This window comes from Pleurodeles waltl, chromosome 7 (genome assembly GCF_031143425.1).
Source record: "Pleurodeles waltl isolate 20211129_DDA chromosome 7, aPleWal1.hap1.20221129, whole genome shotgun sequence".
NCBI classification, from domain to species: Eukaryota; Metazoa; Chordata; class Amphibia; order Caudata; family Salamandridae; genus Pleurodeles; species Pleurodeles waltl.
In genome coordinates, this window is record NC_090446.1 from 1363351671 (window position 1) to 1363364278 (window position 12608).

Consider the following 12608-nt stretch of genomic DNA (forward strand, 5'->3'; position numbering starts at 1 on the left):
GCACCCCCCTTTGCCAGACCACAATACTCTTATGCTGCAGCCAAGGGCGGGGGTGTGGCATTCGTGTGACAGACATGTGACATGAGAAGCAGGAACGGGCACTCAGAAAATCATTTCCTGGTTTCCCACAGAAGAGGTAGAAAAGTCCTGTTATCTGCAACCATGGGAAAGTGTGCCACTAGTGAGGTACTGTTGAAAAGCCAAGACTCCCAGCTTTTCAGCAATACCTATCCTGTCCTGTAAAGCACCAAGTGATCACTTGACCTTCCCCAGACCAACAAAAAGTCAAGTTTTTACCCACAACCTTTTTCTCAAACACAAAGAATGTATTGATCTCAGATTGGTGCATACTTCATATTTCTGAAGATAGGTGGATACATCTGTTTGCCTGCTCAAACTAAAAAGAGCCTCAAAATCACTCTGTGACATTTCTATGGTTTCACCATGTGACTGAGTGACATTCTACTACTAAATATGTGATACTTTCTCATCAGTAAATCAAAGCAATGACCGGTATTTGGTTGTCTCTTTTTGTTTTCTGTGATTTCCTTGTGAATAAATATAATTGAAAATGTTTGTTCTGATAAATTTAGACTTTGAGTTGAACAGACCTTCACACTACTTAGCTCTGCACTATCTGTCTGTTTGCCACACAGGCAGGCCTTGAAAAATCATAAAAATGTTACTAGACCTGCAGTTGAGTAGCTTGAATCATATACTCTTCCTAACTGTAATGTACTTAACACGGAAACGGGTCTCAAATTGTGTGATCCTAGGTAAATATTGTATTTTACAGTCGCCTTTTTCTTCATTCTCACATGAGTGCATCCTTCAAATATGGGAGTTCAGCATTTCTGATGTAAAAAGATCCTCTTTTCTTTGATTAAATACAATAAACGTTTGCTCCATGTATAATCTATCTAGCCCACACATATGGTACACTGAATCCATGCATGACTTGCCTCTTAGTTTACTAATAGCTTTGTCATCAGGGCAGGAGTGTTTCTCAGTTTATGTTTAAACACTCACTTTTATTAAATATATTACTAAAGCATAGTGTGGTAGCGCACTGTCATTTACAGACAATTAATTTCCAAGAAAAGTCCAAAAACTTTCCCACTAACTTGCAGCTTTACTGATAAAACTATATCGTGTATTAACAATAATCGGTGACAATTGGGTTTCAGAAAACATCTATCATTTGCACATCACCATGTAAAGAGTTCTGACTTTTTTTTTATCCTATTAAAATATTTTTTTCATCAAACAGAAGTACAAAAAATGGTCTTTCACAATTACTGAAACATATTTTGAAATGTTTGTAAAGTTTACTTAGTTATATAAATGTTGTGTGTTAGCAAAAACCTGATACCAACAGCCTTTCATTTCACATAGGTCAGACAGTTCACCTTACAAAATCCTTGAACTCAGCAGTCACAAGGAAAGGCATTTGCATTGCAAGAAGACAAACTGACTTTTGACCTCTGTCTCTGAACAAGGAGCAGATGTGACAAGAATAAGATTTAAAGGCATCTTAATTGCTAATTCAGTTTCTGTCTGAACAGAACACCTGTTCTTTGTCCACTGGCCAGAAAGGGGCGAGTAGGATCTAAAAATAGCTCGACCTCATAAAATAAAACTCACCATAGCAAGCGGTTAAGTAGATTATTCAATCCCTGATAAATCAAACCTCATTGCCTTTCTTTTCATCACAGCCTTTTCACTCTATTTTTAGTCCTCCTTTGAGACAAGCTGTATATACTTTGTGGTCTTCAGCCCGCCCATAGGCATCCCATTTGCTGGCTCTATCGTGGCTTTCCTATTCTTTCTCCCCATTTGTCAATGGCATGTATTTTACATGCCTCTGCCTGTGGTTAGCTGTCCCTGAAAGCAGCACCCAAGTACTATATTCATCCACTGGTCACCAATTTAGGATATGTTTCAGGGACTACCTTTTTCTTTGTTGAAACAAAATTCACATGATTGGTCCTGGTTTCACTCCATTTTTGCTGTGCTCCGTTTCTGTAAACAGGCCTGTAAATCTTGTTCTTATCTTGTCACATTTGCTGAGCATTCAAAGACCGAGATCAAATGCCAGATGCCGTTTTCAGAGGGCACCTGTTCTGTGCCCCCATCGCTTTCCTCATCGATGCTTGTTTATTTTTTACATATTATTCCTTGTTGGGAGCATGGTGCTTGGCTGTCTGGATCAGGATTGCTTTACAGCTGAAAAGCAATGCAGTATCGGAGCCAAAAATACTTGCATTAAGGCTGATTTTTTCTGTACAACAGACAGTCATGAAATACTAATACTTTGTGAGAACCTTTGGATTCTGCCTGCACTGCAATACAAACTGGGAGACCAGGGAAATAGCAGAACGTCAAGTCAACGGAGGATCTGAGTAAATAAGCCAGCAGGCTACCTTTCCCATCAAAAATTCCAATGCGTCCTTGTTCGCTCAAGTGTTAAGGTCTTTGAAGAAAATGAACGAAGACTGAGGAATGCCGTAACTCAGCATCATCTCCATGAAAATGCAGTGAAAAAAAAAACCCTGCGATTTCTATCATTTTCCAAAAGAAGAGAGGCAAACAATCAATGCCTGCGAGGACTGCTTTGGTGGAAGGGTCAGACAGATTCACGGCGGATTTGCCATTGATGTTTTGGATGATTGGGTCTGCTCCGTACTGCAGCAGCACTGCACAGGGGACACAGAGGCAAGACTGTGTGCCAGACACGCAGAGAGGATTTAGGGTTTTCGGTGGCATGATGTATGAAGTATACATGGCACAGGGATGTTTTTCCAAGTGCACTGCAGCAAAGATCATCTACTATGGAGGAGGTAGGTTGGCAACTTAAGGAAGCTACCAAGCTCAGACTTCGTGCAAAGAATGTTTAGTGCAGATCTTTTAAAGGAAATACACCACGCACCATGTGTCACCACAGGTGCATTTTTTTTTTTTAGAGCTGCTGTCATGTATGTTACATACGCTGCTAAAACCATTACACGAACGCTTTTTCTTTTAACAGAAACTACAGAAATTAATCGACATCGGGTATGAGTTCGTACAACAGAGAGACGGGTTTTCAGCTGGTAGAAACTCCTACCGCAGCCCGATTGTTTTACATGGAATATTAGGAGACTGCCGAATTTAAGTAAGACAAATATGCTGGGGTTTGACAGACTCCTTAAATTTAGCTTTTGCCAGGTTGTGGTGAAAACAACAAACATAAAAATAGCTTAAGTAGAACTTTCTGAAACGTGTCCAACCTTGAAATGTGTGGCCATTTTAAGAAGAGATACATTTGTGCTCAGTAGATTCTGATTTTGTGGAGATTGTGTTGTTGAGTGAGTAATGAATTGTATTTGGCATTATGTCATAATTTATTTGTGTATTGCATGTTCCCCCGCTGCAACTTCAAAGCCCTACAGTGGCAGAAAGACAAAGGAAAAACGTCGGAAGGTGGGGAAAAGAAATGCCACCGGTGAAAAATCCAATGCAGAGAAGCTGCCACTGTGTTACTCATTCAGTCATCATGCAATATGTGGTCACCTTGGCGCCTGTTAGCCACTCCATAACACATGGCTAAAAAAACAATATAATTGACACTAATACATCTCAGATTAACTAGGCCAATTGGCATTGCCATTGCTTATTTTTTAATGCACATCTTTGTGTCCCCCCCACAATGTTTTCTCTTGCCTTCACCCACTCTCTGTCTGTCATCACCTGTACACCAGCAATTGTTTTCCCTTGAGAACTGTACAGTTTTTTTCAACAGTTGTCTACAGCTCCTTCCCTCACTTCCATATACAATGGTAATTACAATTAGCACATGTGACATTAAAGTGCTTTGACCTGGACCCGGCACTAAAATATTTTAGTCTAATATCGGATGCATTGTGCTTGATAGGGCTGAAAAGGTCCCCTTTCAAGGGAAAAAGACAGCCCCCATTTTGAAATCGCGGCAGTTTAGAACAAGGAAAGGAATGCGGAATACCAAAATAAGTAAACAAATAAAATAAAATAAATCTGAACTTATGTAATGCAGTCCTTATGTAAACTGCTCTAAAGTCCTTGCACCAATGATGCAGGCAAGGTTTTTGGTAACATTGCATAAATCAACATTAAAAAGCAGCCCATCAAACCATAAAACAACCCTACAACACCCTACAAATAGCCCACATATTGACCTGTCATATCAGCCTTTCTGGCACTACCAGATTGTCCTCTGGGCCAGTCTGACCCTGCACCCTTTCATACCGCCCAACTAAAAAGTGATACAGACCTTATTTTCATTTCACCCTAGGCTTCATCCCGCAATCCCTAAAAGCATTTACTATTTCCAGATGGTTTTCACCCTATTTCATGGCACACCCTAAGCCTTGTTTTGAAGGTACTGCGAACTGAGTTGCCTCCAGGTAGTCAAGTAGTAGAGGAGTGTTCATGACCGCACAAAACATTTCACACTTTACTTCAATCTGGATTCCCTAAATGAAAAAAAAATTTCAGGATGTGCGTTTCAGTACTGTTTCTTTCCACATTTGTCCTTTGTATAGCGGATACTGTGACGTTGTTGCCACCACAAGTTCAGGATGGGGGACTAATTTAGAGGTCTGGAGATGAGGCTGAAGGTAGGGTCAATTTCTGACATTGCCTGTCAATGTTTCATAAATGTGTTTAGACTGCATGCTTCCAATATTTTTTGCCTCTCTGTAGAGCACACTGAGCAAATGTTGCATTATGTTATATTAAATGGTTTTCTAAAGCACATAGCTGCCCGGAATGGGACTTCCCAGTGCTGGTCACTTATGCGAAAATATGCCAAGAATTATACAAAAGCACAACAAAGGAAAGCAGGTAGAGGCCTAGACTATGAACAACCAAGTCTTTGGCAGTTTTCAAAAGCTCAGATTACTGAATCTTCCTTAACTGTCATGGCAGAGTATTCCAGGAGGTCGGAGCCAGTGCTTGAAAAGTAAGGGCCTGATTCAAATCTGTTGAGCGCAGGGCTCTGGTAGGCAGGTATGGTTGCATCAAAGCAGCCAAGCTAGGAGCCACCTGCTAGTTCCTGATCTTGTAGGAAATGCACAAGGCTTTGAACTGTGTACACTCCTCAATAGGCAGCCAGTGAAGTTTACAAAGTAGTCAAGCGACAGAGCAAAATTTGGGGAGAGAAAAGTGATCTGAATGCTGCATTATGGACAATCTATAACTGATTTACAACTGATCTGTTGGTACCCAAATAAAGAATGTTACAGTAGTTCAGATGCAAAATAAGTGATTGTTTAATCATTTGGAAAACTTGTCGATGGAAGAATCCAACAAGGGATTTGAGGATTCTCAAGGTAGCAAAGCAATTGCTAGCTAATGTTCTGACTTGTGTTCTGAAAGAGAGTGAATCATCAGACCACACGCCAAGATTTTGTACAGAATGGAGGGAGGCCCTAAACCTCTGGCCATTAATGATCTCCCCAAGTAAGAGCATCCTTACTGAGCAGGAGGATCTCAGTTTTGCTGGCAGTCAACTTTAAACAATTATTATTAATCCAGCCAGCAACAGCTGCCAAATATTTCTGAAAAGGAAACTCTGCCTTACATTGAATCAGCAGATAAGACTATAAATTGGGTGTCATCAAAATATGAAACCACTGAAATCCCGAAAGGCTTTACCACATCTGCTAATGGTCTGATATATATGTTGAAAAAAAAGAGTAGGACTTAGAGCCGAACCCTGAGGGATGCCATGTTCCAAAGTGCTTTTTGAATAAGTAAATGGGGAGATACCCCTTGGAAGGATCGATTACTTTAAAAAAAACAGAGGCAAACCAAGTCAAGGCCTTACCACATACCCCAATTTCATAGAGTTGCTGTAAAAACGCTGCGTCGGAAATGTAGATGAAGGTGAAACGTAAATCTAAAAGAATCAGTGCAGAACAGCTGCCTTCATCACTGTCAAAAGAGCAGATTCTGTACTGTGAGAAGGTCTGAAACCATTCTGTGACAGGTCTAAAATTTGGTTCTGCTCTAAGAAATTTGTCAGAAGATTATTTACAAGCTTCTCCACTACTTTAAATAGGAAAGGTTGCAGAGAGATGGGACAGTAGTTTTCCGGATGGGCAGCATCAAAAGAAGGTTTCTTCAAAAGGAGGATGACCTTGGCATTTTTCCATGCCGTTTGCACCACTGCCAAGGAGCATTAGAATAATTGGTATGATAATCTTCTGAAATTTTAAAAGGTACTCAGGTTTTATCGGGGCATCAGGGAACCTGATTTAACCTGGAGCATCAGAGCACAGAAAGAAGCACCATCAAGCAGGGATAGCTCTTTCAATTCTGCCCGTTTGTAATTGATCGACCATTGTACCAGGAGGGACAACCCCTTCTGGTCTGTCACTTACCATGAAGTGTAAGTAGATGTCATTGACCTTATTAACAAATGTGAGTTTACCACAATGTCTAGTTGAGGTTTCCATCAGGCCAGAATGAGCTGCCAGCTTAATTAAACTGTTAACGATAGAGTTAATTTCTCTTGAAGGATTACGGCTGTTTTTAAATTGATCTGCAAAAAGTCAGCACAAGCCTTTTTAATCATTTTATGGTAGGATTTGATAGCCCTCATATATCGATTTTTTGCTGAGAGATACGGTTTCCTCCAAGCACGCTCAATTACTTTGTAATGCTTTTGTTTCAGCAATCAATGTTTTGTTAAACCGAACGGCTGACAGCCTCTTTTTTCATCCCACACAGATGAAAAGTGTTGCAATTTTATGTGAAAGTATGTGAACAAGGTATGTACAGCTTTTAACACAGTGAGAATAGCTCACTTTTAATTTCTAGAATGTTGCTTATGTACTGAGATTTATACTGCATATATGTGCTTATTATATGTAGATGTTTAACTATGTGGTAAATTGCGAATTTTCGGCAATAAACTATATTGTAGTGGTAAGGTGGTTTTTCGATCTGAGTGTTTTATTTCTTCAACTAGTTCATGCGCTCAATTCGTGAATTCCCTTTAATACAATACTTTTTGTTGCTTTTTTGTAATTAGCACATGTGTTAGATTAGGATACAGTGTTTGATTTTGTTCAACATTACTTTGTTTTATGGTTTATTCCATCAAGATACTTTTTTCTCTTTTTTCATTATTGTTTTTACTGTGGGCATTTTTTGTAACAGTGTGATTCATAGTTCCCCTTCTAGTTTAGAGAAGCATGATTTAGATCAGTGTTTCCCAACCTTTTGACTCCCGAGGACCCCCACTGAATCACTACTGGAAGCCGGGGACCCCCAAGAAATTTGTACGATTTAAATTTCAAACATTAAAACTGTAATTTGCAAAAAATTCACAAACAAGTACACGCCAAACAAATACTCAAATTAGTAAAGATATAATTATTTTATATTGGAAAAAATTGCAAAAATTGGAAAACTTTAATGGAAAGGTTGGTGCTGCATCTCGGCGACTAACTTTTCAATGTTTGGTTTTATTTAGGAAAGCTGAATCCTCAAGTCAGATTGTACATTTCCCAAGCAAATTTTGTTCTTAATTTTTTAGATACATAAACTTTTGAATTTCATGTGTGGTGGGCAAAGGAAATAAAACCATAAAGGCCTCTCATCTCTCCATAGCCTCTCTGTCACATGTATTTAGTTTGATTATAGCACCTCTCATACTAGGGTGTCAAAACACTTTACAGGGGACTACAAGGTGTAGGATTCACCTCATCCATACTGTTACGCATTTTCTAAGAGTTCTTGGTCTGGAAAAACACAAACTCAGGATTCAGAACATAACACAGTGGCTAGCCTTGACTTTAATAATAGCGTACTCCTATGCAATCAAACCGTTTTTTTAGCAGTAATGAAAGAATTCGAAAAAATATAATTTTCTAATTTGTTCCATGTAGTTCTTTATTGGCAGTTCATAACTCACTGTGCTAGATTATGATTGTGACTTATGAACTGCACAATAACAAAAGAATCTTTGTGACAAAAGCGGTAACCCACTGTGCTATGCACCTAAAATGTGGTTCTCTTTGCATGATGCACGTTCTTTGCATCTGGCATATTAACCATCTGCACTACCTCCAATGGGTCAAAACTGCCACTATTAGAGAAACTCCCATCTCCCCAGTAGGTACATTAATTGCCAGAGTTATCTTGTCACTTTCATTTATGTGGGAAAGCTTACACTGAACTTTGCAGTGCTTTTAAAGCTGCCACACAACTGAATAAACAGATAAAAAAAGCACGCACATGTTTCTGTAGAGGGCCCAGCTGGGGGAAGTGCCTTTTATGCCAGTCCAGGCCTGCGGACCCCGTGGGAATGTGTCACGGACCTCTGGGGGTCCGCGGACCACAGGTTGGGAAACGCTGATTTCGATTTTTGTTCATGCTTTATCAGTCCCTCACCTGAGTAGATATATTTCAGAGTGTTTTTCCAGGCTTTTCTCTCTTTTTTTTGTTTGTTTTACAATTTACAGATATGGCTCCACAAAGAATGTCCGCTGCAGCAGCATTGGAGCAGATTCTGGAATTCAGTTCAGGACTGGAGCTGATGAAGGTTTCAGACACAATGGGGGTCATCACAACCTCGGCGGTCTTTTAACAAGACCGCCGAGGGACCGCCAGTAGTGGTGGTTTGCCGCTTGGCGTATTATGACCGTTGGCTGCCCTCCGTCGTTTTTCTGACGGAGAGCCGCCAACAGCCATACTTGCGGGCGGCGGGGAAGTGGAGGTTGCTCCACCTCCACCGCCACGCCAACAGAACACCGCCCAGCTAATCACGTCCTGTGGTTCTGCGCGGCGGTGTTCTGTTGGCGGTGTGGTGTTGGCGGAGCTGCCCCCATGGCTCCCGTCTCCTCCCGAAGGATCGACGGAACAGGTAAGTCGATCGTCCGTTAGGGGAGGGGGGGTGTTGTGTGTTGTGTGGGTGCATGGGGGTGTGCGTCTGTGTATGTAGGGGGGTGTGAGTGCGTGTATGCTTGCGGGGGTGTTGCGTGTTTTGGGAATGAGTGCGTGTATGTCTGTAAGTATGTCTGTGTGGATGTGTGCGTGAATGTGTGAATGTGGGTGTACGTGTCTGACTGTGTGTGTGGATGTTGGCATGTGTGTCGGTGTGTGTGCGTGTATGTGTGTTGGTGGTGCCTGCGTGCGTGTAGGGAGTGTATGTGGAAGGTAATGTCGGGGGTCAGGGTGGGGGGGGGGGGTCCTGCCACCTTTGGGGGGTGGCAGGGGTGGTGGGGGGTGTAGGGGAGGGAGTCGGGGTGGGGGAGACCCCTATCAGTGCCAGGGAACGAATTCCCTGGCACTGATAGTGCTTACCGCCATGGATTTCATGGCGGTTCCTACCGCTGGAAATCCACGGCGGTAAGGCGGGTCAAAATACCAGCAGCTGTATTGTCACGGCCACCGGGTTGGAGACCCAGGTCTCCAGCCCAGGGGTCGTCTCCGCCCTGGCGGGCAGAACGGAGAAGAGGCGGATGACCATGGCGGTAACCGCCATGGTCATAATTAAAAAAATAAGACCGCCAGCCTGTTGGCGGTCTTACCGCGGCTTTAACACCGTCCGCCAGGGTTGTTATGACCCCCAATGTCAGATGTGAGGGTGGAGATGGCCTTGGCTATATGGGTAAGGATACCTTAAACTTTCCAACGGTCTGTTAGACTTGTGCCTGCTGGAGAAAGAGCAGAAAATCAGCTGATGTGCGTTGCTCCAGATGAGGTCCAACTTGTTCTACTGCCTTTTACTGGAGTTGCTGGTTGTTCTAGTAGATTTTTTTAATTTATTTGTAGACGATGGTTTTCTCTGTAATATGGTTAGTCAACCAAATCTCAATGCCCAGCAACATTTGACACAGAGAAGGGACTGGCAACTGCCCCATTCATTGGTGCATTAGTGGACTCCAACCAGTGTCTATGAGTTGAGGAAGTTTTTGGGGTCTTACACTCCTGATATGAATTGTTTTCAAGCTATTCTATGGCCATTTACTGATCTTTTTACCCACTGTACTGCACAACATTCTTCTCTGCTGCTGTGGGCAGGGACGTTTTGCCTATATAGTGCATGCTGCATTTCAATGAAAATGCACAGGCCCTTCCCAGATAACATCTATCTCTACATAGTCTGTCATGTGTTGGACTACTTTGCCTGCCGTTTAAAATAAATTTATACACCTAGATGGAACATTGTTGTGGATAAGTCCTTGGGGTTATTCAAAGGACATATGCTGTTTAAATGGTACATCAACAGCAAGAGAGCTTGGTATGTTATCAAGTTGTACCTACTATGGGAAAGCTCTACTAGCTGCACCTAGAGCCTACGATTCTATATAAGGAAGAACCCTAGAATTGCATCACCTTGTTGCCCTACGTATTTGGCTAACAGTGGGATTATTTTGGGAACTTGTACGTTTCCTATTGAGCAGTGGGTTTCCTACTTTGGTTATAGGACTGTGTGTTTAGGAAGGCAGCCCCACCAAATGTGGGAGGCTGAGTGCAACTCTCATCGGCAGTGGCCGTCGGTGTAACTCCTGGCTAGCTCACAGTGCCTCACCCAAACCTCCAAACCTATCAGGTGAAAGGTGATTACGGCAACCTGAACATGACAATCTGACTCTTCTGGGAAGTTGCAGAATCAGATTGTACCCCTTTCATTCAGTTACGTATGCATGCTAAGGTGAAAAAAAGATGTGAAATGGATTTCAATGCATTTATCGAAGCAATCACATTCTGGTATAAAAAGCATGTGCTGCAATAATTAGGCAGATGAAACAAAGCAAGCTAACCAACACTACAATCAAAGTGAAGACAATGAACAACCCTACCATGTTGAGTGTTTCTAGATGTCCTAGAGATTCCTACCTAACACTATGGGCCTTATTACGAGTGTGGTGGTCTGGACCGCCTCCAATACAGTGGTCCGAATGCCACGTAACAACCCTGGCGGTCGGACCAACAGGATCTTGGATCCTGGCGATCTGGTGGTGATGGAGATCCTAATCGGTCAGGGCAGCGCTGCCCTGGGGATTACGACCTAGCTCCCTGCCAGTGGTTTCATGGCGGTAGCACCGCCATGAAACCGCTGGTGGAGAACAGGTGCAAGGGGCCACAGGGGGGAATCTGCACTGCCCTTGCACTTGGCATAGGCAGTGCAGCCCCCCCCCCTGCCAGCACCGTCACGAAGCAGAAAGTGAACATTGCGACGGTGCTCGTGTACCCTGCAGGCAACAGCATTGCCGCTGGCTCGAGGATGAGCAGGAGATAATGCTGTAGCCTGTTTTCCGCTAGGCCAGCAGGGGGAAACTTAGGTTTTCACCTTTTGACCTAGCCGGAAACCCATAATAGCTCCAGCGGGGAGGTCACTACGTAGGCGGCGGCCACCCTTTCAGGAGTTTGGCAAACTCATAATGTGACCCCATGTCTACATCTGACAGCATAGTGGTTGTAACCCTCTACCTGACTCAATCTAAGAGATTAGCCCCTGCCCCATCTCAATTGAATAATAGGGGTTTGCCTGTTGTGTGGATGGCAATCATCTCTGGAGGCTGAGTAGTCAGCACCAGCAAAGCTGTCTGTTGTGTAGTACCTGTCCCAGGATGATCAAGTCCAGAGTGCCCTCTATCCTCCATGTGTCAAAGTGTAGTGTATATAATAACCCATGCCTCATTTGGACAACAGTTCTGAAGTAACACTGTGTCTCTGAAATAGAAGGTGGCTCCTGGACTAGCAACACCAGTTAACATATTATGTACTGCATATAACAGCCTTGGACCAGAAGTAAAGATAATATGTGGTGCAAAGGCTGATTAAATGTACAGCGTGACCTTTGCCTTCTTAGAATGAAGCAGCTGATAAAATATGTAAAAGCAATTGCTAAAAAGCAGTATAGCTAAATCAAGAATAAAACCATGAGTGGATGTAAAATAAGGCACAAGCCATAAAACTAAGCTAACACAGCAGTGCCAAACCCGGGTACTAAAAGGGTCCTCATGACACCCTTCCCTTGCTAGTTATGTAGTGCAGATTTTAATATCCATCAAAAAAAATAAACAGGTCAAATTTTAAAATACAAAAAAAAATTAACTATAAAAATGTCTACACCAACAAGCAGAGAAGTCCAAAAGAAAACTGGCAACTAAGCAGACATATATTTGAGTTAAAAAAAGGTCCAAATTAAAAATCCTCTGAATGCCGCATGAGGTCATTGAAAACAGCAGTTGAGATGGAATCCAACACTTCTGCAGATATCATTACCACCAAAGCCTCATTCAAAAGGTCAAAGGAGAACACATGATCCATAGCTTCAGCCGTAGCTGAAAGGGCAGCGTTCCGTGCATGCCAGTTGAAAGGACTCCTAGAGCCAAAGCATCCTTGTCCATTAAAGGTGGCTCATAGAAGGTGTCACAGAGCAACAGTGGCCTCATAAGACACCTCCAGGAATTAATCCTCAACGGGAACATCATCAGCTTCACGTTCGTAGGAAGCACTTGTTGCTGAACAAGACACACTTCCAATACATTCTTGACCGGGCACCATAAGCAATGGATAACAGGCTACACACAGCAAAACACTGGTCTAAATGAGAGGGATCAGTCTTTACT